This window comes from Lepidochelys olivacea (assembly GCF_965140295.1).
Source record: "Lepidochelys olivacea isolate rLepOli2 genome assembly, chromosome: 3".
Taxonomy (NCBI): domain Eukaryota; kingdom Metazoa; phylum Chordata; order Testudines; family Cheloniidae; genus Lepidochelys; species Lepidochelys olivacea.
This window is the reverse complement of record NC_140413.1, coordinates 146,172,434-146,197,456: the sequence shown is the minus strand read 5'-3', so window position 1 is coordinate 146,197,456 and position 25,023 is coordinate 146,172,434. Positions and strand designations below refer to the sequence as shown.

At 41.9% G+C, this 25,023-nt stretch overlaps 1 protein-coding gene and 1 long non-coding RNA gene across 3 annotated transcripts in view; one reads left to right on the top strand and one right to left on the bottom strand.

Annotated features, from left to right (window-relative positions):
* Positions 1-17,189, bottom strand: part of VIT (vitrin) — an 81,069-nt gene extending 63,880 nt beyond the window's left edge. The window contains exon 1 of the mRNA XM_084623746.1: positions 17,057-17,189. The gene's annotated coding sequence lies outside the window, so the exon portion shown is untranslated. The remainder of the gene's footprint in view (positions 1-17,056) is intronic.
* Positions 1-25,023, top strand: part of LOC311518187 — a 109,958-nt gene that overhangs the window by 20,042 nt on the left and 64,893 nt on the right. The window lies entirely within an intron of this gene.

Below are 25,023 nucleotides of genomic sequence, written 5' to 3'. Positions count from 1 at the left end.
GGTTCCAAGATATTCACCGTGATAAATGATTTAGGAATAGTTGTGTGTACAGTTTTCTAGCCCTTATTGATTTAGATCAGAAGGTTTTGCTGTCCCATGTGATGGATTTTGCTCTCTCTTTCTCTGTTTTGAATGTCGGGGGTGGGGGAAGGGGGGAGGGAGGATTTCCAGTTCAGATATGCGGTGTTTGTGAAGCTGGTGAGCACGGGGTGGAGCAGAAATCATTGTCTCCCATGGAACTGGGACTGTACTCCGGGGTTTGTACCATTAAGGTTTACAAGAACTCTCAAAACTCTGACAAAGGTTCTGCTGTTCCCCAAGGCTGGCAGCCCCTGCAGCACTCTGCTGCAAACTGGAGAGTCAGAATAGATACGTGTTCAACTGGCAACAACATTCTTTTCTAGAACATTTTGAATTTTCTGCTGAAGGAAAGCAAGTAAACTGTGGGGAGTTCAGATTTAAAGGCCATTCAGTAACAAAATTCACTAGACCTATTTACTTGCAACAAGACTCCTTCAAAACAGATAATTTTTTTTGCCTGCTCAGACCAGCTGGAAGACCTTGTCTGTACTTAAAATGTTTGCTGGGATCACTGTATCTGTATATCTAAATTGGCAAACTCTGCTAGTGTAGGTTCCGTTTATACAGGCAAAAAACCAAAAACGTTTTGCTAGTGTAGCTTACACAAGTTTCCAAGTGAAATGAGCTACACCAGCAAAAGGACTTTTTTTACTTTTTTTCCTATGCTGGCAAAACTTTTAAGTGTACACCAGGCCTTAGGTTGTTGTGGAGTGCTTACTGGCATGGAATCTACATCAATTTAAAGAGCACTAAAACCCAAAATAAAAGAGTGATTTTTCTTTCTCTTTCCTGGGGTAGAGGCTCTGATCCTGCAATCTACCCAGTGTGGGTGGCCCACTTGAGCCTATGTGGATCCAATTGCAGATTCAGGTCCTATTTGCAAGACTTTTTTTTTTTTTCTTTAGAGCATGGAGGAAAATGCTACATGATAGTGTTAAAATCTCTATGTTGCTCTCAATTCAACAGTTACAAATTTAGAAAAGGTTTCTCCTTTGTATCAGTTCTTAGCATGAACATTGAGACCATGCTTTGTATTTCGCCATAATAAGCCCCATTTATAGGATTACATTTTGTACGCTACATTTTGTCTTTCCTGAGCATATGAAATCACTCATGTGGGTATGCCAATTTTGACTTTTGTATGAAAAACAAAGGTTTATGCATCAAAATTATTTTACCCTTTTGGTTTGAATCCAAGCTAAAATATACCTCACCTAGTTTCCTTCATTCTCTTCTGATGTTAGATATTATTCCTGGAGGACTAGTTTTGACCTCCATCTTTTTCACTTTCCCCCAAACATCATATTTTTTGACAAGTTATTTTGGTCTTGTACATTTCAGATGTACAATATAAGTAATCTGATCTCTTACTGTGGACAGCCTACTTACAAAAACTCCCAAAGATGTAACTACAAATTTAACAGTAAGTGGTCACATTCTACAGTTATTTCACTGATACCATTTATTTTAGCACAGCTGGTTACAACATCTGGCCTTCAGCAATTTGATGCAGGGCACCAAGTGGATGCCTAATGCAATGAACTTCTTCAAAACATAAAAACAAATCTTAAAATATAGGATTATGCTTCTGTCAAATTACAGTTTGTGTAAATTACACTCAACTCTCAGATGCTTTTATCATGTACACTATGCTGATCCCCATGATGTGAGTGTCTGATATCTAACCCAGTAAAAAGCATAACATAGTCTCACTTTTGACTAGAGCATATTATTCCTGATACGAATAGATTACATGTTCTGACACATAAGAAAATTCTATTTATCTAATACATTTTTCATTCATTTTCATTAAGGTTTGCTGTGTAAATAGTATACAGACATTTCTTGACTTCCTCATTTAGCTTTTAATTAGGGAAATGTGTTTAGGACTTTTCAGAATCTTCATAGCAGCCAGACATACTAATAATTAATTAAATTAATTAATAGTTAGCACTTATGTTAGGCTTTTTAGCCATAGTTCTCAGAATACTTTACGAGGGAGAGTCAGTATCCTCATCCCCACTTTACTGATGGTGGAAGGTAAAGCAGAGAAATGTCTTACTCCAGTGGTTCTCAAAGCCGGTCCGCTGCTTTTTCAGGGAAAGCCTCTGGCGCGCCGGACCGGTTTGTTTACCTGCCGCGTCCGCAGGTTCGGCCGATCGCAGCTCCCACTGGCCGCAGGTTGCCACTCCAGGTCAATGGGGGCTGCGGGAAGGGCGACCAGCATGTCCCTTGGCCCACACCACTTCCCGCAGCCCCCATTGGCCTGGAGTGGCGAACCACGGCCAGTGGGAGCCGCGATCGGCCGAACCTGCGGACGCGGCAGGTAAACAAACCGGTCCGGCACGCCAGGACCTTTCCCTGAACAAGCAGTGGACCGGCTTTGAGAACCACTGCCTTACTCTACAATACAATACTGGATCTTATTGTACCCTTATCACTTTAGGGCTTGTCTCCAGGGCACTTGCAGTCTGGTCTATGGGGGTGCGAATTGTGGAACATTTTAATATGTGCTCTAATTGCCCCATGTAGACCCTGCTGGCGGACACTAAAAGGTACCTAGTTTGCGTTGATGTCATACTGTTTTCAAGCAAGACTACATTAATGCAAACTAGGTACCTTTTAGTCTCTGCCAGCAGGGTCTACACATGACAGGGTGCTCTACAGTTCACATCCTCATAGACCGCACTGTGGCACCTCAGAGACAAGTTCTATCTAAGCACCTTCCAGTACCGCATTAAGCGATTTGACTAACATTTGCCATTTGTAGTCTCCAGGAGGAGAAAAATAAAGTGATATGCCCCGCCAGAATTAGGAGAAGCAGACAGACCTCTTAAATTTCAATTTGGTGCCTTATCCCTGGATTCATGCTGCCTTTTGATATTAAGGAAGATTTAACATTTCTCCCTCTTGGAGCCTATTCTAATTCTTCTTATAGCAAATGGAAAAATCATAAGGGAGTCTAATTCACACTGCCATAAAGATTACTTCTGAATTTGGCCTATAGGTTGTTGTTCTAAAGTATTTGAAACTGTAGTAAGTCAATTGTAACTCATTTTTTCATTTAAAGTAATAAGACATTAAGAAAAACACCTGGGTTTGAGCCTTATTAAGCTATCAGGGAAATGAGTCTGCTGGATGTTATTTTGGAAGGTCCCATTCAGAAGGTCTCTTGTCTCTTACATTTGGCACTCCTGTAAGTGGTGTGACAATGTGAGTTATACTTTCATCAGTTCTGTGCATTTGCACTTCCACTCATCAAGTTGTTTAAAGAAGTTTCTGAACACTGAGCTACTCTTGACCTTGAGGTAAATAATAGTAGATTACTGTGTCTTCAGTTCGCTTCAACCAATGGGCTCTTTTCTTGTACTGTTGGTGAAACTGTGACCTTCATTTCTTATATTTATTTTTGCTTCAGCCTTACTTCTTTTTGTTTTGCTCTGGCATTTTTGACCAACGATATTCTTGAGACATAACCAAGCAGACTACCCAAAAGAGGAGTAAGATTGCTGCTGGCAAATCCTTACATCTTTAGTGGGTCATTCTGTTAGAGCTCTGTTAACTAATGACTATCCAACATTAAATCTCGTAATGTTTACTTTGGATCTTTGTTTTTCTGAACAAGTTGTCACACCTCCATTCATCAGACTGGGATATTGGATATTTTGAAAATCATCCCAATTTAGGAAAACATTTAAGCATGTGCATAACACTAGTATATGCTCAAGTTCCAGTGAAGTCAATGAGATTTCAGCACATGCTTAAAAGTGTTTGCTGAATTGGGCCTTAAGTGAATAGTTTCCCCTCCAAACATCTATTTGAAAACTGAATCTCCCCCTCCCCCCACAAGTAATGTTTGGAAAAACATGAACATGTTGAATAAAATAAAGTTTGCAAAAACACATCCAGCATACAAATTCATATTTTATACTGGCATCTTGACCTTTTATAAAGCCTGTTGAGACAGCTGCTATATGAAAGTTTCTACAAACTGATTGTTTAAACAAAATCCATATAAATGGTTCCTGTGTGGCACATCTTATGCTCCTAAATGGAAGTGCTGGTTTTAGGTCCTTGATTTCTGGCTAGGGGTATATGTATATGTGGATATATGTACAAAGAGAAACTCTTTATTGGTGTTGTGTTCTTAAACAGCTTCCACTTGCACAAACTATTTTCTGTAATGTCCTAGTTGCAAAATCCAATTGGTACACTTTTATACAGCAAGAGTGTGCACCATTGTTTTCTTTCTCAATAGGCTGGTGACATAGTAGCCTCAGTGACCTATAACAAATAGCAGTAGACTTTGTTTAAAAATCTCTTTGAGCTACTTTCAACAGTGTGGTTTGAGTTAAATATACCATTCTCTATAGAGGAAATAAAATAGGTTTTGTGTAGGAGTGGGTGAATTGTTTGGATAAAATAAGAACTGACCTTCACCTTTCCCCAGAGTAAAACCCACATCTGTTTTTTTTTTAAATTGGTTGTTTTGTCTCTATTTTTGTTTCATTTTCAAGTTCATATTCATATGCCCATTCTACTCTATACTCTGCGTTAAGTGATGTGTCTAACATCTGGTACGTGCGGTTTGTTTCCTCATACTCTCCCCAGGGCAGAAGTGTGGAATTGTGCATGCAGTGAACTGTGTTTTTGGTAGGGCTTTTGGGGTTTTATGTATATACTACTAAGTCTTTGTTAGGTAGGTCAGGCTGAAGAGCACATTGCACCTTGGAATGGAAGGTGGTGAGGAGTGTGATGGTTCTTTGTTCCTGTGGGAGTTCATTCCACAGCCTTGAACTGATCCCTGAGAAAGTTGTGTCTCCTACATTGATGAACTCCACCCTTGTTATAGAGAGTTCCATTGATCCAGAGGAGTAGAGTTGTTAGCCATGGTCTTCATCCTGGAGTCTTAGGCGATCTTATAAATATCTTGGGCACAGACCACTGAGCACCATGAAGATAAAGACTGAGATTTTGAACTTGACTGGATGTTCTAAGGCCGTGTTTCCCAAACTTGGGATGCTGCCTGTTCAGGAAAAGCCCCTGGCGGGCCCGGCCGGTTTGTTTACCTGCTTCATCCGCAGGTTCGGCCGATCGCAACTCCCACTGGCCGCAGTTCGCTGTGCCCGGCCAATGGGGGCTGTGGGAAGCAGCGCGGGCCAAGGGACATACTGGCCGCCGCTTCCCACAGCCCCCATCGGCCGGGCACATCAAACTGCGGCCAGTGGGAGCCGCGATCGGCCGAACCTGCAGATGCGGCAGGTAAACAAACCGGCCGGGCCCGCCAGGGGCTTTCCCTGAACAAGCGGTGTCCCAAGGTTGGGAAACACTGTTTTAAGGGAAGCCAGTGTAAAGAGAGGAGGAGAGGTCTGATATGCTTATGGTAGCCTGTGTTGGTGAGGAGATGTGCCACAGTGTTGTAACTAGCTGGAGTTTTTAAAGGCTGGTGGCTTCATGCCCAGGTATATTGTACTGCAGTATCTAGTTGAGAGGTGGTGAAGGTAGAACTAACTGAGACCAGTTCATCATCTGCCAAGATGGAATGCAGTCATCTAACCAACCAGAGATGATCGAAATTGCAGATGCTGCTATGTGGAGCTTGGCATCAGTGAAGAATCCAAGAGTACTCCTAGATTATGAACTGAATTGACCAATTACGAGTGTGAACCTTCAACTAAAGGAGATTGCACCATGGATGCAAACTCTTCAAAATGCTTTCCATTGCCCACCTGCAAAACCTCTGCTGCTCAGGTTCAGCTTCATTCAGCTATTCTTCATTCATGAGTTGATCTCGTCCAAGAACTGGGCCATCTTAGTGGCAGTGTCATGTTTGCATGTGATGAAGAACAGGTAGAGCTGTGTGTCATCTGTATATTGCTGGCACTTGAGTTCATGTCATCTGACCAGTTCACCTAGTGACACACACAGATGGTGAATAGGACCAGCAAAATAATTGATCCTTGTGGGACTCCACAAATCAAGTGTCTAGCAATAGAGGCACAGTTTCCAGTCATTAGTTGTTGAACGCATCCCACTAAGGAGGACTTGGACCATCTAGTGCATTCTCCTGGACCTCTGTCACCTTTCTTAGGTGAGACAGCAGTTTCTCATGGTTAATAGTATTGAATGCTGCAGAGAGGTCTAGAAGAATGAGAATAGAAGTCTGCTCTCTATCCACTGACAACAGGAGATCAACTATTGGGGCTACTAAAATGGCTTGAGATCCGTGTCCATATATGTTCTGTGCCTTTCTACCAAAGAACCATGTATCTTTCTCATTGAACCATGGTCTTTGTAGTCAGATTGTCCTCTTGCCTCACTTATTCTGGTTACTCAGCTTCACATGGTGTACTCCTTTAGGCCCCAATTCATTAAGGCACTTGGGGCTTGAACCTACACACTGAAGGCAAAGTTCCCATTCACTTTAATGGTGCAGGATCAGGGATTTAAGCACAGTCATAACTTTAAGCATGTGGGTTATCTCATTCCTGTTAAGCATGTGCTTTTATTTTAAGCATGTAAGGTACTCCCATTGGCAGTCAATGGGACTGCTCACATGCTTCAAGTTTTTAAGTGCTTTGCTGAACTGACAACTTAATCAGTGCTTAGCTCCTATCTCTCCCCTACTCAGAAGCACTAAAAAGCTGTGTGGAACCCACATAAGCAAAACACTCAAATTCAGAAGGGTCCTAGAAATCACAGATGCTACTTGGAGACCGGACCAAAGTGTTTAAAAAAACCCAAACAAAGTCAACCTGCAATCTTTTTCATCTGCCTTGTTTTAATCCTTAGATTGTTATAATTAAAATATACATTCAGACCAGCAATACAATATACCTGATCAATAGGTATTGCAACATTCAGGGCCTACGTAAGCTCAGTAGTACTTACTCACTTGACCTAAATAAGGGTATCAGGCAGCTGGTTGTGACTTTCTGATTCTGCACCACTCAGACTCGGTACAAGTTAGTTAGAGCAACTCCTCTGGTGCTGTAAGTTATGTCAAAGGAAGACAGGTAAAGCAGAGCTTGACCGCACCGCGCCACCTTCCTGTCCCCAGCATAGCCCTTCCTTCCCTGACATATCCCTTACAGTGGAGATAAGGGGATGTGGCTGGAGTAGGAGGTGACTGTCACCTCTCCTAGTTTTGCCAGCCTTATATTCTCTGCTGGCCTCCTCTGGACAGAGTGTGGGCTCTTTGTACTACCCGAGTGGTGCTAAGCAGCTGTAGTGGACTGGAGGATTCTGCCCATAACACCTATCTACCTAGCTATTTTATCTGTATCTCATCTCTTTCAGATGGTGGCATAGAAATAACATTTAGCCTGTGCTGAAAATGCCCTTTTGGCCCAGCCACACGCATTTGGGGGTATCCTTCATCACAAGCAGGCAGGAGATGTAGATATGATGGTTTTGCAGGATGGCAGATACAGTTATGAACTGCAGTTCTGAAAACATATTGTTTACTGTGCTCTTCAGAGAGGTTTGTGTGAAGACTTGAATGTAGCCTTTAGTCCAAAATAGCCATAGTCACATAGGTATAATAAACAGACCTAAAATCCAGCACTTTAGGATCAGCCTAAAAACCCCAGTGGGCCTGTATCACTCATTTTATGCCACTATAACTCCCTGGAGTTAAACCAACATGAAGCTGGAGTAACACAGCCGTGAATCAGGCTCTGTTTTCTTTGGAGCTTTTTCAAAACAAGGTAATTTATGTGAAACTATAGTGTATTTTATATTTAGCCCCATTTTGCCAGGCCCCTCTCAGACCCTAAATAAAACTGCAATGATTGTAATTTCATCTGTCTCAAAAGAGATAACTATCAATTATGTTAACGCCTGACCTATCCTTCCAGCAAAGGAAGAAATACATTGGTGGACTTCATCTTCTTAAAGTAAAACCTCATTGGGAATGTCCAGATTGACCAAATCCACAAGATTCAGTAGGCTGCATCACTTCCCACATTATTTTGTACATTAATTTCACCATTTAATTTTGATTTTCCACTTCTGTTGGCACGTTGGGAACAGCTGCTAGACCAAATCTTGTACTTGTTTGATGTCTGTGCTGCTGACCTTTCTGTACAGTGTCTGCTGTCCTGGGCCAGCTCAGAGTCTCCTCCCCCAATCTCCCCAAGCAAGCACCTTCATTCCCCCTCAGCTGGCAAACACCTCCATCCTGGTTACTGATGCAGGTCAGTTGATGCACCTGCCACTGCTAATCACTTGCCAGTCAGCCACCCCATATTACTCTAACGCACTCATGTTGCCTTCCCCCTCCCACCTCTCCTGCCCCAGCCCATACTGCTATGGCTCCACCCTTGCTGACTATGAACCAACCCTTGCTGCTTGTGCACGCTGCAGCTTATAAGTTTCCCCAACTATTCAAAATCTCAGTATTTAAAATGTTGTAGCGGTTTGCGGTGTTTTCCCCACAACCAGTTGTACTACACATCCACCCCCTAACCCCCACTATGGGAACATGGCAGCTGCCACTAATTCCCCACCACAACCACCACCCTAAAGAGAAATTCAGGGTGAAGAGGTTAAATAAGGAAATTGGAAACAGCTGCAATTTACCAGTGACCACGGGCTGTGGGTCAGTATATGAAATTCATGGGCTCCATGAGTCTCCCTTTTTCTTTTTGGAAAATGGTGCATTTTCCATTTTCCACCCAAAAGCCAGTTCTAACAAGTTGAACTGTCCGTCTTAAGTGCAATACATGTTTTTTCAGGCTGCAAAATAAAAAAAAGGGCTGAGTGCACATCATATTGTATTGCCTGCAACCTAGGAACTACTGTATTGTCCGATTTCCCCTGAAGGTACATATTTTTGTCACAGAGTGAAGAATTTGTTAAAAGCTTTGATTCTCTGGAAAAAATTGCACATCACCTCAGGGATGATTTTATGAATTTTTCTTACATGTCCACACAAAGCTTGACTTCTTTCTTCATAGAAGTTTAGGAGTAAAATTTCAGAGAAGATATGGGAAATTTATTCTCTCCTTGACACAGATATATGGGTCTCGTTATTATATACCTGGATCAAGAGGAGGAGAGATTTTCTATCAAGAGGAGGAGAGATTTTCTATTAAAAATTTGAAATTACTATTGAGTCAATGTCTTTCAGTTGATATTATTAATGTTGCCAACATACATAGGTCAGAAACTGGACTGATTGATATTCAGGAAATCATGGGAATCCACAAGAATGCAGAGATGCTCTGCCATAGGAATAGGACAGTAATCAGGAATGCCATTAATGCCAAGTATTAGTTTCTTGATCAAGGAGTCTTCTTGTAATGTCAGAGGATAATGCATTCTAGGAAGTCTAGCAAATCAGAGAGCACTGGGGGGAATTCACAGAAGGTTAAAAAGCTAAGATAAAGGTTTTTGTGCTGAAGGATTACACCAAATGGGAACACTCAGCTCAAAAGTTAGGGGTTAACTCAGTGTTACTTTTATAGTTCACCTTTAAAAGGACAGTGCTTGTCCAGTTTAATTTTTTTTCTCCTTTATACTTTGTGACAGCCTCTTAGAATCCAGAAAGAATGCTTCCTTGCAGACTAATTGCATTATTTCCATTTGACAAATGTTGGGTTTTTCCATTCCTCTCAGTGAACTTTTTTGTTTTTGTTTGTACAACAGCAGGATGTAGGGAATCAGGTGCTCTGGGAAGAGGATTTATTCATAATTAACCTATGTTGTCTGCTGGCTCTGAAGCAGAATACAAAACAGTATTTGTCTAGGCCCTACAAAAGCACACATCTTGGCAATAGAATAGTGGATATTTGCCCCTGCTCAGGACATCAGCGCAGTGTTGGCTCTTTCTGAAGAATGGGCTGTGGAATTTTGCTTAAGGATGCTTTTTTGCTGCTGCTTACTTTCTCTACTCTCTATTTTGTTTGTTCCCCATCTCCCCCCATGAACTTGTTTTGACCAGTATTATGAAAAAGAATGGATGATAGTTCAATCTTTCTGGATACTATTTTTTTAGATCCATGCTGCATGTCATGTAAGCTCTAGGCCTGTCTAGTGATAATACTTAATAGTTATTACCCCTGGCAGGATTCTGGATGACTGTGTGCTCACAGAAAACAGCCCCCCCCCCCCGCCCCGCAGAATTCCTGTGCTTCCCTGTAGAAAATGGCAGGGAAGCCAAGGGAAGCCACGCAGGAGGTGTGGGGGGCAACCATAGGCTCGTTTTTTTGTGGGGGATTGCCCCCCTCCAAAGAGAGGCAAGGCATGGGGAGCACATGGGGTTACGTGCTGCTGCCCCCCCTTTTCTGCAAGTGCAGAGCTGCCCAGCTGAAGGAGGCTGAGGCTGGACTCTGCTGGTCTGCAGCTGAATGCCGCCTCCTGGGTCCTCCTGACAGTCGTGCTCCCCTTCTGTGTGCTGGGAACCTTCCTGTTTTCTGTGCAACAGTCAGTGCCCACGGTGGGGCTGGGTAGAGGGGCCTGGGGGAAATGAGGGAAGAGGGGGTGGGGCAAAGAGGCAGTGGGGAAGGAACGGGGTGGAATAGGGAAAGGGGAGGGTAATGTGGGAATGAGGGGATGGAGATGGAGAAAAAAAGGGGTTAGGGGAATCGCAGTGGGAAGCGGGTACCCAGCATGTGGCATCCCCTCAGCAGCAGCTGGGGCTCCCCCATTAAGCAGGCCCATCGAACCATCACCCTGACAAGCCCTACCTCCCTACACCTGGACCCCTCTTACGAGCCCCCCCCCCCCCCTCGAACCCTACCCCACTAATCCCCAACCAGCTGCACCTGGATCTCCACCCCATTAAGACCCCCCGTTACCTAAACCCCCCACTAAGCTGTACACACCTAGACCCTCCCTCCAAGCCCCATCTCCCCACACCCAGACCACCACCCTGCTGAGCCCCAGCCACCTTCACCTGGATCCCCTGCAACGCCCCATTGCCCCTGCACCCAGAACCCCCAAACAAGCCCCTGTGCATCCAGATCTCCCACTCAGCTGTCCGCATCCAGACTGGCCCACACAGCAATCTCTCACCCCGCACCTGGATCCCCCCACACTAAGCCCCGCCACACTTGGATTCTGCTGGGCTGAGCCTGCCCACCCACACCTGGTGCACCTGGCACAGAGGAGCAGGGCCCTGGGATGTTTCTGGGGCAGACCCAGCCCTTGCACTGTGTCAGGGTCAGGTGCAGCCTCACTGCTAAGTCCCTGTACTGGGTGAGGTGGGGGCTTCAGGGTGATTTCCCACCTCAATGCAGCCAGTGGCCTGTGCTTCCCACTGCCATGCTGGAGCCACATTTATTTAGTGACAAATAAAATTTTCAGAATTTTAAAATATTTTGTGTATAATTTTAATTTTTTTGGTGCATAATTCCCTCAGGATTAAGTAATATATCCTTTATCTAAGGATCATAAAGCCCTTTCCAAACATTAAATGATTAATATTAGAGTTATTGTCAAAAGCAAAATGGAAACCAAATCACATCCTTCAGTCCCTACCTCTCTCCACAACTATGGGGCCTAATCCTGACAGGAGATGAGCACCCATGACTGCTGTTGACCTCAGACTTGAGTTACGGTTTCTTAACACCTCTCCGGATCAGGAGGATAGTGATTTACTGACTTTTTGCACATTAAGAGCTTTAAAGTCTGCTGCTTCTGCGTAGTGAGGGAGAGTTCGACAGGAAGCATCTTCCCTCTGTGAGAGCCTGAAAACAAGAGGTGGAGCTACACTTATTGCAAGGGATAAGTGCAACCAATCTGGGACCAGAAAAACTAGTCATGTAACTTGTGGTGCAAAGTTTTGTCCCCAAACCAACCCCAAAAAAATCACAGAACTCAAAATTAAACCTAACCTGGATAGAAATGACATTGAAACTTGGTTTTCAATATGTATCCTGACAAACAGGTGTGGCAGTTCTGATATTTGGCTTTCCTTATATACTTTTCTACATACTAATACCAACAATCTGAATAGCAGCTATAGCCCATCCAAGTCTGAAACTTGACACCCCAAAATTCCATGTCTCATAGCAAAGTATTTTGGGATGCAAAAGGATAGTCTCATTGTTTCAAGGACTGTAGGAAAGAGGATCTGTCTGCCCAGGACACAGAACCTTGTGCTTTGTCCGCCTGTGGTTTAAGATCAAGCCAAATCATAGAAATGCAGGGCTGGATGGGACCTGGAGAGATGATCTAATCCCACTCCTTGGACTGAGGCAGGACAAGTATACCTAGACCATCCCCGACAGGTGTTGGTCTAACCTGTTCTTAAAAACCCCTAGTGATGGGATTCTGCAATCTCCCTTGGAAATCTATGCCAGTACTTAACTATGCTTATAGTTAGAAAGTTTTTCCTAATACCAAATTGAAATCTCCCGTGCTGCAGATTAAGCCTATTGCTGCTTGTCCTACCTTCAGCAGGCATGAAGAACAATAGATCACCATCCTTTTCATAACAACCCAAAACATATTTGAAGACTGTTATTGGGTCTCCCCCTCAGTCTTCTTTTCTCAGGAGTAAACACCCAGTTTTTTAAACCTTTCCTCAGAGGGCAGGCTTTTTAAACTTTATCATTTTTGTTGCTCTCCTCTGGACTCTCTCTCCAATTTATCCACGACTTTAAGAAAGTGTAGTGTGTCCAGTTCTGTGTGCCATGCCAGCTGGGGCCTCCCCAGAGCTAAGAACTGTGGGACAATTACCTCCCATATCTTACATATGGCATTCTGTTTAGTAAACCCCAGAATATTAGCCTTTTTCACAACTGCATTCTCTTGTTGGCTCATACTCAGTTTGTGATCCACTCTAACCCCCAGATCTTTTCAGCAGTACAACTGCCTAGCCAGTTATTCCCCATTTTGTAGTTTTGCTTTTGACATTTCCTTCCTAAGTATTTTGCGCTTGTTTTGTATTGAATTTCTTCTTCTTCTTTCAGACCAATTCTCCGATTTATCAAGATCATCTTAAATTCTAATCCTGTCCTCTACAGTGCTTGCAACCCCTCCCAGCTTCGTGTCATCAGCAAATTTTATAACCATACTCTTCACCCTGTTACTCAAGCCATTAATGAAATTGTTGCAGTACCAGATCTTGGACTGACCCCTGTGACACCCCACTAGATATGCCCATAATTCTAGATGGATGGCCAGCAAAAAAACAAAAAAAAAAACCCAAAAACCACCAGGCACCTTCAAGCATAAAATCTTAGTGGGACTATAGAAATGGAAATGCTAAACATAACCCACACAGCCCATGTAGATATTGAGACATTTAAGAACATCGGCCATGAACTTGATGTGTTATTTTGGCCACATATTAATGCCGCCATTGCAGCCCAGGGGGAGGCAGGACTATGGTGGCTTTAAGCCACCTTTTCACCCTCCCAATTCTGGACTATTTCAGGGACTTGAGATGTTCCTGGCATAACATGGACAGCCCTGGGGACCTGTCTAATTTACACTCTCAGGCTGCCGTACACAGCAGTGCCCAGAATCTCTACAGTGCTGTGTGCTGCGGTCTCATCCCCCAGCATACTCCCCATGCTGGAGGTTAGGAGGGTGTCCTTGTGAGGCAGTCTTGTGACTGTCTTCTATCTACAGTGTCTGCACTGGGGAAGTACCCCCTTACTGAACATAAGGCTTTTAGAGCCTTTTTATGCCACTTTGTCCCTTTCATGTGGTATAGAGAGGCTGGAGTGGGAGTGAGGCTATAATCCAAGATTTCCAAGTGTAAAATCTGCAGTAAATAAAGGAAACAGGATGCAAAAGAATCCTTGGTTGCACTTGGTCCAAGATTGATGGAGACCTCTTTTATCAAGGAATGAACAGAGATCTTTACTCAGAATTTATTTTCTAAACGTAATAGAAATCAGTTGTTATTGGGATAGGGTGGTCATCAGAAGAGAGAGGGAGTTATATCCCCTCTGTCACAATGGCAGCTAGGACAGGGAATACTTTGTCCCAAATCATGGCCAAATTCTATTCCACTTACTCAAATTGAGCAGTGGTTATTAAAAATGGAACTACGTATGGAGTAAGGTACTACTTATGTGCAAGCATGGGAGAATTTAGGCCTACAGTTTCATTCGCTGCCTATGATGTTGCTGTATTAACAATTTATAGCACCATTATTATTTCTCAATATCCAGAAGCCATGGATCAAAGTTTTATCCTTTAAAAAAGCTCTTCATTTAACTTTTGACTTCTTGGATCTTTTTATTCTATTAAATTTGTTTCACATTCCCTCTTCACCACCACCACATACCAATGAGATATGTGCTATAGTGATGAGGACCTAGAGCAGAATCTAGAGAGATGAAATTGGTTTTCAGTTTGGGAGGAAAATAGATGTCAGGTAGCCATCTGTGCCTACCTGGTAATCCAATCCTAAATTCTTATGGTCAGAATGTGACTTTTAAACCACAGCCCACAGGGGCCCCAGAAGGAATTCTGGCTGATTCGGAATTCTTACACAGCCAGAATACTTCCCTGGGCTCTCAGGAACAGCAGATCCACCACTAGATCCACTTGCTGCAGTAAATGCTCCAGCTCAGGGAAGATAGGGCTGGACCTTTTGTTAGCTAGGACTCATTACTAGTGCCTACATACCCCAGCAGTTGTTTCTCAAGCACTCATATGGCCCTCATGACCAAGAGCACCTCACAATCTTTCATGTGGTTAGTCTCAAGACACCTATGTTGGCACAGGCATTGGCTTCCTCCAGGCCCACTCAAGCCCCCTCTCTGCCCCAGGCCCCGTCCCCACCCGACCCCTTCCCCCAAGTCCTCACCCCGCCTCTTCCTCCCTCCCCCCAGCGCGCCCCATCCCCGCTCCTCCCCCTTCCTCCCAGTGCCTCCTGCACCTTGCAAAACAGCTGATCACGGCGGGTAGGAAGCACTGGGAGGGAGGGGGAGGAGTTGAGCCTCGGGGGCTGCCAGCGGACAGGAGGCGCTAGGGGAGCTGGCTGACGGTGGGTGCTCCAGCTGTGGAGCACCCATGGAATTGGTGCCTATGTGTGTGTGGTAGGGAAGTAGTAAGAGCCCTATTTTACAGATGAGGAACTGAGCCACAGAGAGACAAATTTTGCCACTGACTTCAATGGGACCATTATTCTCCTTAAGTGTCTTGCCCAAGGCCCCACAGGAAATCCGTGGTGGAGCAGGGAAACTAATGGAATACCATGTTAGCACCTTACCCACTGGATCTTGGTTTCTCTCGTGGATTGTTTTTGAGGCATAGAGGCTATAATGGGAGGGTGAGGGAGTTAAAGCCACCTCTCTCCTTAAGCACCTCTGCAGGGCCAGCTACAATCAAGCATTTAAAACAAATTTACATAAATTCCAGGGCTACTTTTAGCACAAAAGCAATGAGTCCTCATAAGTAATGGATAGAAATAATAAATGACAAAGGTGTTCTTTTATCTGACCTCATGCATACAATAATTTTAAACCTCTTATAATAATCCCCCCCCCCATTAAAAGCAAAATGACCATCTTTACATATAACAACAAAGCAAAGCAAACATAATTCATCTAAAAGGTTATAAGATGGAATTTCAATTGATATTAAGACAGACTTTTTAAAAAAAATTGTAGTTTTCCTGCCTTTGAATCACAAAAAGGCAGAATGTGTTTTCTTTCACCACAAGTGATTTGAACCTTGCCAAGCAATTAGCTAGGTCAGATAAAAATGGATGAGAATCAAGTCTCTTCGAAATCAGATGCTAATTTAATACTGAGAAAATAAGATGTGATTATAATGTAGTGAGTTTTCTTTAATTCTGTTTGCACCTTATTAAGGGCCAGCTCCTACAGCCCTTACTTTAACTCCAATGACAGGTCTGTCTGAATAATGACTGCAGGTTATGGTCTTTTATGCATAGAAAATAAAGATATACAAGCAGCTGGAGTATAGTAAAATGCAGGATGTTTTTTATCAAGCAAAGTGTACCTTAAAACTCCATTTGAAAATCTTAGGGCTTTTTTGCTTTAGTTCTTGATTTACTGCAATGTAACATATCTATACACCATTAACATTTTATCTAGAGTATGTTGTTTTTTTGCCATGGGTGATTAGTTACATTTCTGATGTTATGAAGAAGGGGAAAAGAAATCTGCCCCAAAGAGGATCTGTAATTCCTTTTTGGTTCTGAAAGCGGCGTAGTTACCATTAACTTCTAGGAGCATAGATTGACTTACTCTTCAGAACTCTCCTTGTGAAATGTTTCCTGGGGGCACTTGGTTCATGTTTGTACTGGTCTGACACAAATCACATTTTAAAGACTCATCAAGAATCCAATCTCTCTGTGGAGAGCTGAGCAGCTGCGGCAGGCTCAGTAATGCTATTCAGTTTTAGCGTCTCACCAGCAGAACAAGCGTTCAGCACCAAAGTATATATAGCGTGTATACACATACATATCTATCCATCTACCAGGGGATCTATACTATTTGCTGCAGTGAAACAATTTAATTTAAAATACGGTATCACAAAAATTTGTATTCCTAAGTGATACCTTCATGTTAATTAATGCTACCACTCATCTGTCCTGTACACAACTTATTCACACATTATTGAGCACAGAGGAAAAAATTACGAAATAGATTTGACAGTGAATATAGTTTAAAAGTAGTATACAAAGAACACTGCACAATTTGCAGTTTCTTTCAACTGTGTTGATCTATTTGTGCGCGCGCACAGGCGCATAATATACACAACTATTTAATGAAATTATTAAGTCTTTATTGCTAAGGCTGTGTGTGTATACAGTTTAACAGTAAGGGCTTAATGGTTTAATAAATAATTTCTAAAGTATATATGATACAGTTTCACTGTACAGATTCTACTTCCCCTTTAGGACCTTTCGTAACATGCATTCAGTGTAAAAGTTTAGACAAAAAACCCTCTGTATTTAATTCCACACTGACAAAACAAACAAACAATTTCCCCTCCTCATAAACAGAGCTATAGATCACAGGGATAGAATCAGAATTACCTTGCCTGAGGTGTATTCCTTTTCTCCTCACAGTATGAATGCAGTATTTTTTCCAAGTTTTTCTGCACCACAAACTCCAGTCAACGTTATTCTAAAGACTCAGAAACAAGCAGGAAAAGGAGGCCTGGGCACCTTTTCTTTTTCTGAGTGGAGCTAATCAAACATTCCCATCAAGCTCCCAGCACTTCGAAAGGCACATTACACTCACTCACTCACTCTGTGTCTTACCCCCCCAACACACATGCAGAGCTTCTTACACTGATTTAGCTGCTGAATTAGGCAGTCCTCTTTTAAATTTCTGCTCCCTCCCACTTTTTGGGGGGGGGGGTAGGGATTTCTATTTTCTCAAGATGAAATTAAAATGTAGCCACCAGTCTGTCAGACCTGTCAAGTTTTGCTCTTTTGGAAAATTTTACTGATGATTTGGTTCCATTTTCTTTAGTTTCAGCATTTCAGCAACACTAAAGTTGAGACTTGTGAGTTTGTGTGGTAGGAAAAGGACTACAGCTAGCAGACTGAAATACATTGAGTAGTTCTGAGGATTACAAATACCAGACTGGTTAATTGTGAGCTAAATTTTAAAAAGAGAACTTTCCTTTTAAGAGCCAGGTTCTGATCCTTTTACTCACCTGCAGTAGCATCTTACTGCACAAATAGCATGGAGTTGGATGCTACTTTTTGTGAGTAAGGGTATTAGAATTTGGCCCATAAAAGCATTTCGGGTAGAAATGAAAAACAATGCTGCTTTCCTTCTTGACTGTGGTTTTTGAGGCATTTAGTAAAATGGTCTTAAATAGTTCCCACGTCTCATTCATTCATATGTTTCTGTTCAAATTCTTTCTCCCAACTGATTTGGCTCCTGATGGTTTTCATCTTTGTGAAAATGGCCCTTTTAAAGCACCAAGTTTATAGAGTACTGATTTGGATTTTATTCAGTTTGCACATAAAAAATGTAATCAAGTCATTTCCAAAACAAAATATGACAAGACCAAATGAGAAACATAAAATGACCCAAAGAAGTTGAGTGAGTATTCCTAGAAAAACCCAGTTCCCTCCAAATATGAGGTTAGAAATGATGAGCATAATTTACAGTGCCTTCTGAGTATTATTAAGTATATGAAGAGTGCCCCAGATCTTTTGCTTTGGCCAAGGATGAGTGCTTAAATAAGTAGAGGAAACAGAATTCAATAGAAACACTGAAACCATGTGTACTTCCTGATTGCCCTTGGGCTAAGGATGGTGCAGATTTATTTGAATTCAAAAGCGAAAGATTACCTTTGATTAGTAGATCACTATTCTAATTTTTGTTGAAATTGTACTGTTGGGCAACATATCAGTATAATAACATTGTTTATTCACCAAAGGATTCCAAATGAGTTACTAACAAATAAAGGCCCAGAATTGATAAGTGGCTAATTTCAGCAATTTTTGCTGTGATATCTCCTTTCAGGCACACCACATCAAGCCCTTAAGATGAAAATTCAAATAGTTTAACCGAAAAATCAATTCAAATAGTAAAAAGAAAAGCTGTTAGACTATCACAACACACCTCATAATGCTTTATGAGGCTTATCTGTTCCGATACTCATGGGCAAAAGGACCTTAGGGCCAGATTTTTAAAGATGCAAATAGGCAACTAGATACTTTTGAAAATCTTACCACGTGCCTAACTCCATTGATTTCCCTTCACCCCAAGAACGGAAATTGAAAAAGCACAACATCCAGCATAGGTTCCATGTGGTAGATGCACGTCTATGGCCACTGTGGAAGAGAGACAAGCCACCCGTGAAAAGATTCTGAGTCCAAAATGGCTACTCCCTCACACATGAAATTAGAACCCATGACCCCTGCATCCCCCCCAATTGCTCTAACCCCCTGAGCTATGGAGGGCAGCTGTTATTTTGGGAACAAGAAGTGGTCATGTGATCAGGAAGCCATCAGTTTTGGCGATGATAGTTATTGATAGATGGCTAATCGGAAGCAGAATAACCCTCTCTTCTGTTATATGTTCAGATCATCTACACTGAGTCCCATCTGAGATGTCTCCAGTTGTATAGTCCATTAATTGGTGTTATTTTTTTGTGGTGGTTGCTTTTGGTTCGCTGTTATTTTACATGCATATGAGTGTAAAGAAAAAAGGTGGTGGAATATGTAGTGGTAGCTCCTGAATACTGTCCTCCGTCATGATACAAGATTATTTTGTTTCATCTGGCATTTGAAAAGCAACAGGTTGGGATTATAATTTAATCTTAAAATTTGAAAGCTATTCTAATTCTTCTGGGTTAGCTGGGTGGATCCCTCTTGTACCGCCACTGTAAGTGTGAATTGGGCAGTTGTCCATGATATGTCACATGGTTTGTACCTCACTACAATCACAATTTGGTGATTCTTTGATTTTTTCATTGTGCAGGAAATATCCACACTTTCAGTGCGTTGTCTGAACGCGGTTAAATGCGCTGGACTGCCTATGGGGAAGGCAAAATCCTTGGATTTCTTTTGTTGGATCTTCAATCAGGTCTTTGTTAGGGACATCACAAGTGGCCCACGATTCAAGACAGTGCATGCTGACATTCTTTCCATTGGCCTGTAGCACTGATGTGTGGATCCAGAAGTGCTTCCTGGATTTGAATCAGGAGAGTGGCAGTGAATTGACATCTTGGTAGCTCCGGAGTGGCCAGGATCTTATTGTACTCCTAGATCACAGCAGTGTCTCGCCTGATGTTGGCTGGCAGGATGTCTGCCAAAACTGGAAGCCATGGTATTGGCATTGATTTGAGAGAGCCTTAATAATCTTGAATGCAGCATTGATTTCAGTGTAAGTGAGATTGGGATGGGAGGAGCTATTGCACCAAACTGGTGTGCAACACTCTGCTGTTCACAAAAAACAGGGCTTGTACTGATGTTCAAAATGTGTGTGCATCACATCTCCATGATTTGCCAAGGAGCGTCTGAATTATGTTAACCCTTGTTTTTGTCGTCTTTTTGGTGTTGTCAAGATTGGCGATAGCTCAGTGTCTGATCGAGGATAACTCCAAGGGACCGTGGATTGTGGTCATGCAATAAAGGCAGACCACAAAAGTTCCCTTTCAGTGGCACTTTGGCTTCGTGGTTGTTTAAGTGCAAAGCAGAGATGAGTGTTTTCAAGGTGTTGGGTTTCAATTGCCAAGCTTTGAAATGTGTCTCAAGTGTCTGGAGGCCACTGTTCATCACCTTTTCTGTGGCCTTCAGTGAGGACGCTCACGTTGCTAGTGCAATATCAGCGGTGTAGATGATCTTATGGGATGATGTGACCGGCATGTCGCTGGTATAGAGATTAAACATCGCAGGCATTAAAACAGACAGGATTGCTAACCTTTCGTGTTCCTGATCCACGTCAGGTGACTAATCGCCAGGAAGTAAAGCCCAGTCTCTTACCATTATTCCTGTGTCATAACTGTATTGTTAGTGGGACTAGTGCACGTTACGTGTCATTTCCCCTCCCCCCCCCCCCACACACTTGGACATCACAGAGAATAATGAATGTTATATGCCACAACGGCAGCTGAAGCTCATTGACTCCTCTTAAGTAAAATGTTTCAGAGAAAATAATTGTTAATGCAAATTAATGTGTTTTCACTGTAATATGATAGAGACAAAGCAGTGCAGCTTTTGTAAGGGTAGCTCATACCTCTCTAACCTATATGAAGTCTTTGAAAGGTTTAACAGAGTAGCTGATAAAGCAAGAGCCGTGAATGTAAATTATTTAGCTTTCAGAATAAGTTGGATGAAGTTCTTTACAAGGAACTTTTAAGAAAACATAGTAACCAGATTGAGGTAAAATCCAACCATGGATTAAACAATGTTTTGAGAGGTAAGAAAGCGAAGAATAGGAATAAAAGGCCAGTTATCGGAATAGAAAGAGTGTACTATTCAGGTCCTAGGAATTAGTGTAAGGTCTAGTACTGTTTACTATATTTATTAGCAGGCCTGAAAGAGTTGGTGATCATTAACAATGGAGAATTGTATAGCAACAGGGTAGTGGCTGAATGCCTTAACGCCTCACTTTTAGGTCATGTGTCATCTTGCCTTTTTTTTTTTTTTTTTAAAAGCACAGGATTTTTTAAAGAAAATTTAATATTTTTCTTTTGGATACAAGTTGGATGTAACTAAAAATGAACATTCCACCTTAACTCTTTTTCAGCAAAGTTATTGTTTGTGAATGTGAATTGATACAATAGTGGCCTATTCCACATATTACAGTCAATATAAAACACTGTGATATCTGTGCACATGAAATACACGTCTATTCCACTGGAGGCCCAGCATTTTGCCACAACACTCAGATGGGGGCACAGATGTATTACAGTTCTGGTTCTCATTCTCTAAACACGAAACTATCAAAGAAAACAATTTGGAAGAAAAATTAGTTATTCAGCATTTGAAACTTCCACCTCAAGTCCTGACACTTTAATTTATTGTTGTGGTGTGACAAAATGTCCAGACTTTTTAACTCTCATTTACAGTGGGTAGTGCCCTCTTGTGGCAAAATTTGAAAGGCTGGCTAGAGTCACTCTAATACTCAAATGAAATTATAAACATTTGACTTTTGGGAAGCTCCACTGAAGGACAAGGTCAGTCTTCTCTTAATTTGAAATAAAAAAAAAATAATTGTCCTATTTTAATTGTGCTCCGTATCTCAGTGTTTACACTGTGGGAAAAACACTATCTCTTGACCATGGTATTATACTTCGCATTTCTTTTAGAACTTTTCATTCCGAAATCTCAAACTGCTCTACAGAGATCAACAAGTAACAACTATCCCTATATTACAGATGGGAAAACTGAGGCCCAGAGAGGTTTATCATGTTGTTATTGCTTAAGATTAAATAGCTAGTTAGTGTTTAAGTTAGGAGTAGAACCCAGCTCCTTTGACCCCAGCTCTGTGCCCAATCCATTGGGCCAGGTGAATTGGTAGAGATGGGTCACACTTCTGAAGAAATTAAATAAATTGTTTAACAGTTGACAAATAGAAAATTTTAAACCTAGGAGACAAAGTATACTATGTCCAAGGTTTCATAGATTCTAAAACCAGAAGGGACCATTATGCTAATCTAATCTGACCTCCTGTATAGCACAGTTTACAGAAATTCCCCAAAATAATTCCTAGAGCATATATCTTTTAGAAAAACATCCAATATTGATTTAGAAATTGTCAAGGATGAAGAATCCACTATGAACCATGGTAAGTTGTTCCAATTGTTAATTACTTTCTCCATTAAAATTTTGACTTATTTCCAGTCTAAATTTGTCTAACTTCAGCTTCCAGCCATTGGATCGTGTTATACTTTTCTCTGCTAGACTGAAGAGGCCATTATTAAATATTTGGTCTCTGTGTACGTCCTCGTAGACTGTGATCAAGTCACTCCTTGACCTTTTATTTGCTAAGCTAAATAGATTCATCTGCTTGAAGCTATCACCAGAAGGCAGGTTTTCTAATCCTTTAATCACTCTCGTGGCTCTTCTCTGAACCCTTGCCAATATATCAACAGCCTTCTTGAATTGTGGGCACCAGAATTGGACACAATATGTCAGCAACAGTCACACCAGTGCCAAATAAAGAGGTAAAATAACCTCTCCTTATGCCTCAAGAATGCATTAGCTCTTTTGGCCACTGAGTCACACTGGGAGCTCATGTTCAGCTGATTATCCACCATGACACCCAAATCTTTTTCAGAGTCACTGTTTCTCAGGATAGACTCTCCTCACCTACCTTCTTTGTTCCTAGATATATACATTTACATTTAGCCGTATTAAAATGCTTTGCTAGTGCCCATCTCTCCCCATTCATTGTATAGAAAGCCTAGGCACCTAACTCAGGGTAGTGGATTACAGTGGTGTTGCTGTAATTTTCTAGGTGCCACAATTGTAAGCATTACAATGCTTGAGTGCCTTCATGGATCCCACCCTAAGTGACTTCCTGAAGGTCACATAAGAAGTCTGGCTCAGAGTCAAGAACTCATAAATCTCACTTGGATACCTAAACCCTAAGAACCTTCTTCTGCCATTAGATCATTGCTGTCCTTTTAAAAGTCTACACTGCTCCAATTGTGGCCATCTATGACATGTTGAGAGAACTTGCCAAGGAGCAAGCCTTTCACACTAGTAACCAGCACAGCAATAGCAAGAGAGAATCTCGGCGCAAAGCAAAGTATGTCACAACAGCACCGGGATTGTCAGACATGTGTAAACAATACCCTGTCCAGAACTGCAGAAATGCTTTATTGCCTTTGTGTGTTCAACTGCTGATAAATGATCATGTAGCTAAAATGAATGGCCTTCACTTTCTTTAACAGCCTATGTAATGAAAGAGTAATTCAGATACTGTCATAATCAAGACCATGCACACTTAAAACCTGTAGATATAAAGAAAAATTTGGAGGCCAATCATAGTAAAATGTAAATGGCATCATTTGGACCTCAGTGTAACTAGGGTTTATGTTTCCCATTGTTTGGTTTTAACTGGTTAAAGCACTTACTTCTAAATTGCCCCAGGGTAAATAAAGTAGCCAATGTTCTGGAAAGCTTACATAAAATATACTGATGTGTCTGCACCCTATGTCTGAGAAAGGCATGAAGGCTGAATTATGAGTGGCTGCGGCTGCCGTGCCAGCATTCTGTGATACATAAGCGGCTGTTTTACAAAATTAGAGCAACTGGATGGCCAGTTTGTCTATTCTCTGCATGCAGTGTTGTTGTAGCCATGTTGGTCCCAGAGACAAGATGGGTGAGGTAATATCTTTTATTGATTGGACCAACTGCTGTTGGTGAGAGAGACAAGCAGGAGCGCTGTGTAGCTCAAAAGCTTGTCGCTCTCACCAACAGCAGTTGGTCCAATAAAAATATTACTTCACTCACCTTGTGTCTCTAGCCTCTGTGGCTTTTTTCTGAAATGAGCAGCGTCCACTGGGCCAAATTTATGCATGGCGTAGGCATCTTTTTTACTTTTATACAAGGACTGAATTTGACCTATTGTATGTTTTATGAAACAGGATGGCAATGGCCATATTTCCAGAGGCTACAAAGTCCCTGGGAACACCTCGTTGGATGTAGACCTGAAAACCTAGATTGGTTTGTACCATTAACAAGCAGATGAAGGTTCAACCAAACTACATTTCTCAAATTTACCAGCAGGTGGCACTCAAGCAAGAGGCTTGAAATTACCTTGCCATAAATATCCAAAATGAAGTGTGTGGGTGGGGGGGAGGGAAGGGGAAATAATACCCCGCCCGCAATGATTATCACTGCAACTATATTTTAGTGTATAGTGGACCAAATATTACAGGATTTTAGTGAAATGATCTACTCTCTGAGTGACAGACCCATTTACAGGTGACAATATAGAAGTTCTTTTGAGAACCCTGGAATGTTTACCGCAAAAGCTCAAAACTGTGGACTAGCAGTGGAAAAGGAGAAATGTGCCTTTTTTCAGTCCCAATGATTTCATTGGGTCATATGACTGATGTGCAACCCTTAAGCCTCATCCAGAAACAATTTAAGATGTGTCCAAAGTAATTGTGTTTAAATAGCATAGATGTAAGTAGGTTTTTAGCACAGGTTAATTGTTGTGGACAGTTTTGTCCTAATCTGTCTTTGTAGGAAATCAGATGGTGCAATGGAGAATGTTCTTGGGTTTGGACTGGAGAATATAATAGGGCATCTGAACAAACCAAGAAGTTACTGATAGCTGCAAAGGTATTTGTATGTTTTGATAGCAAGTGAAGAAGACTTTAAACATGTAATGCCATGGCAGATGGGTCTAAAAGGTCAGCAGACTTACCTCCACCACAATGGCCGCAATATTCCCTATACTGAATTTAGAATAGAGTATGCCACAATTACTGGGCCGTAAACAATAAATGTGAAGATTTGCCCACTATATTCGGCCTCAGGAAATTCCATGGTCGTCTGTATGGGAGGACAGTTGTATA